The following is a 4,213-nucleotide window of genomic DNA, read 5'->3' as shown; positions in this document are numbered from 1 at the left end:
AAGTAACATGACTTCCAGAATAGGATTACCGTACCACTTTGGTGCGGATCTTACTCTGGTAGACCTACGAGGTTCAGTAGAAACTTGATCTGAAGTTTCATGATCAATATCATCAGCTTCCTCACTAGTTGGTGTAGTTGCCACAGGAACCGGTTCTTGTGATGAACTACTTTCCAACAAGGGAGTAGATATAGTTATCTCATCAAGTTCTACTTTCCTCCCACTCACTTCTTTCGAGAGAAACTCCTTCTCTAGAAAGGATCCGATTTTAGCAACGAAAATCTTGCCCTCAGATCTGTGATAGAAGGTGTACCCAATAGTTTCTTTTGGGTATCCTATGAAGACACATTTCTCCGATTTGGGTTCGAGCTTATCTGGTTGAAGTTTCTTCACATAAGCATCGCAACCCCAAATTTTAAGAAACGACAACTTTGGTTTCTTGCCAAACCATAGTTCATAAGGTGTTGTCTCAACGGATTTTGATGGTGCCCTATTTAACGTGAATGCGGCCGTCTCTAAAGCTTAACCCCAAAACGATAGCGGTAAATCAGTAAGAGACATCATAGATCGCACCATATCTAGTAAAGTACGATTACGACGTTCGGACACACCATTTCGCTGTGGTGTTCCGGGTGGCGTGAGTTGCGAAACTATTCCGCATTGTTTCAAGTGTAGACCAAACTCGTAACTCAAATATTCTCCTCCACGATCAGATCGTAGAAACTTTATTTTCTTGTTACGATGATTTTCCACTTCACTCTGGAATTCTTTGAACTTTTCAAATGTTTCAGACTTGTGTTTCATCAAGTAGATATACCCATATCTGCTCAAGTCATCTGTGAAGGTGAGAAAATAACGATACCCGCCGCGAGCCTCAACATTCATTGGACCACAAACATCAGTATGTATGATCTCCAACAAATCAGTTGCTTGCTCCATAGTTCCGGAGAACGGCGTTTTAGTCATCTTGCCCATGAGGCACGGTTCGCAAGTACCAAGTGATTCATAATCAAGTGATTCCAAAAGCCCATCAGTATGGAGTTTCTTCATGCGCTTTACACCGATATGACCTAAACGGCAGTGCCACAAATAAGTTGCACTATCGTTATCAACTCTGCATCTTTTGGTTTCAACACTATGAATATGTGTATCACTACTATCGAGATTCAATAAAAATAGACCACTCTTCAAGGGTGCATGACCATAAAAGATATTACTCATATAAATAGAACAACCATTATTCTCTGATTTAAATGAATAACCGTCTCGCATCAAACAAGATCCAGATATAATGTTCATGCTCAACGCTGGCACCAAATAACAATTATTTAGGTCTAAAACTAATCCCGGTGGTAGATGTAGAGGTAGCGTGCCGATCGCGATCACATCGACTTTGGAACCATTTCCCACGCGCATCGTCACCTCGTCCTTAGCCAATCTTCGCTTAATTCGTAGTCCCTGTTTCGAGTTGCAAATATTAGCAACAGAACCAGTATCAAATACCCAGGTGCTACTGCGAGCATTAGTAAGGTACACATCAATAACATGTATATCACATATACCTTTGTTCACTTTGCCATCCTTCTTATCCGCCAAATACTTGGGGCAGTTCCGCTTCCAGTGTCCAGTCTGCTTGCAGTAGAAGCACTCAGTTTCAGGCTTAGGTCCAGACTTGGGTTTCTTCTCTTGAGCAGCAACTTGCTTGCTGTTCTTTTTAAAGTTCCCCTTCTTCTTCCCTTTGCCCTTTTTCTTGAAACTGGTGGTCTTGTTAACCATCAACACTTGATGCTCCTTTTTGATTTCTACCTCCGCAGCCTTTAGCATTGCGAAGAGCTCGGGAATAGTCTTGTTCATCCCTTGCATATTATAGTTCATCATGAAGCTCTTGTAGCTTGGTGGCAGTGATTGGAGAATTCTGTCAATGACACTATCATCAGGAAGATTAACTCCCAGTTGAATCAAGTGATTATTATACCCAGACATTTTGAGTATGTGTTCACTGACAGAACTATTCTCCTCCATCTTGCAGCTATAGAACTTATTGGAGACTTCATATCTCTCAATCCGGGCATTTGCTTGAAATATTAACTTCAACTCCTGAAACATCTCATATGCTCCATGACGTTCAAAACGTCGTTGAAGACCCGGTTCTAAGCCGTAAAGCATGGCACACTGAACTATCGAGTAGTCATCAGCTTTGCTCTGCCAGACGTTCTTAACGTCGTCAGTTGCATCAGCAGCAGGCCTGGCACCCAGCGGTGCTTCCAGGACGTAACTTTTCTGTGCAGCAATGAGGATAATCCTCAGGTTACGGACCCAGTCCGTGTAATTGCTACCATCATCTTTCAACTTTGCTTTCTCAAGGAACGCATTAAAATTTAACGGAACAACAGCACGAGCCATCTATCTACAAACAAACATAGACAAGCAAAATACTATCAGGTACTAAGTTCATGATAAATTTAAGTTCAATTAATCATATTACTTAAGAACTCCCACTTAGACAGACCTCTCTCTAGTCATCTAAGTGATCACGTGATCCAAATCAACTAAACCATGTCCGATCATCACGTGAGATGGAGTAGTTTCAATGGTGAACATCACTATGTTGATCATATCTACTATATGATTCACGTTCGACCTTTCGGTCTCCGTGTTCCGAGGCCATATCTGTATATGCTAGGCTCGTCAAGTATGACCTGAGTATTCCGCGTGTGCAACTGTTTTGCACCCGTTGTATTTGAACGTAGAGCCTATCACACCCGATCATCACGTGGTGTCTCAGCACGAAGAACTTTCGCAACGGTGCATACTCAGGGAGAACACTTCTTGATTATTAAGTGAGAGATCATCTTAAAATGCTACCGTCAATCAAAGCAAGATAAGATGCAAAAAGGATAAACATCACATGCAATCAATATAAGTGATATGATATGGCCATCATCATCTTGTGCTTGTGATCTCCATCTTTAAAGCACCGTCGTGATCACCATCGTCACCGGCGCGACACCTTGATCTCCATCGTAGCATCATTGTCGTTACGCCATCTATTGCTTCTACGACTATCGCTACCGCTTAGTGATAAAGTAAAGTAATTACAGGGCGTTAGCATTTCATACAATAAAGTGACAACCATATGGCTCCTGCCAGTTGCCGATAACTTCGGTTACAAAACATGATCATCTCATACAATAAAATATAGCATCACGTCTTGACCATATCACATCACAACATGCCCTGCAAAAACAAGTTAGACGTCCTCTACTTTGTTGTTGCAATTTTTACGTGGCTGCTACGGGCTTAGCAAGAACCGTTCTTACCTACGCATCAAAACCACAACGATAGTTTGTCAAGTTGGTGCTGTTTTAACCTTCGCAAGGACCGGGCGTAGCCACACTCGGTTCAACTAAAGTGAGAGAGACAGACACCCGCCGGTCACCTTTAAGCAACGAGTGCTCGTAGCGGTGAAACCAGTCTCGCGTAAGCGTACGCGTAATGTCGGTCCGGGCCGCTTCATCTCACAATGCCGCTGAACCAAAGTATGACATGCTGGTAAGTAGTATGACTTATATCGCCCACAACTCACTTGTGTTCTACTCGTGCATATAACATCAACGCATAAAACCTAGGCTCTCATACCACTATTGGGGAACGTAGTAATTTCAAAAAATTTCCTACGTACACGCAAGATCATGGTGATGGCATAGCAATGAGAGGGGAGAGTATCCATCCATGTACCCTCGTAGACCATAAGCGGAAGCGTTATGACAACGCGGTTGATGTAGTCATACGTCTTCACGATCCGACCGATCCAAGCACCGAACGTACGGCACCTCCGAGTTCAGCACACGTTCAGCTCGATGACGATCCTCGGGCTCCGATCCAGCAAAGCTTCGGGGATGAGTTCCGTCAGCACGACGGCGTGGTGACGATGATGATGCTCTACCGGCGCAGGGCTTCGCCTAAACTCCGCGACGATATGACCGAGGTGGAATATGGTGGAGGGGGGCACCGCACACGGCTAAGGAACGATCCCTAGATCAACTTGTGTGTTATGGGGTGCCCCCCTGCCCCCGTATATAAAGGAGGGAGGGGGAGGTGCGGCCGGCCCCCAAGGGGTGTGCCTGGAGGAGTCCTACTCCCACCGGGAGTAGGACTCCCCCCTCTTGCCTTGTTGGAGAAGGAAAAGGGGGGAGGGGAAAGAGGAAGGGGG

The sequence above is a fragment of the Triticum dicoccoides genome, chromosome 2B (assembly GCF_002162155.2).
Source record: "Triticum dicoccoides isolate Atlit2015 ecotype Zavitan chromosome 2B, WEW_v2.0, whole genome shotgun sequence".
Taxonomy (NCBI): domain Eukaryota; kingdom Viridiplantae; phylum Streptophyta; class Magnoliopsida; order Poales; family Poaceae; genus Triticum; species Triticum dicoccoides.
The sequence above is the reverse complement of the archived record's forward strand: the minus strand, read 5'-3'. Positions refer to the sequence as shown.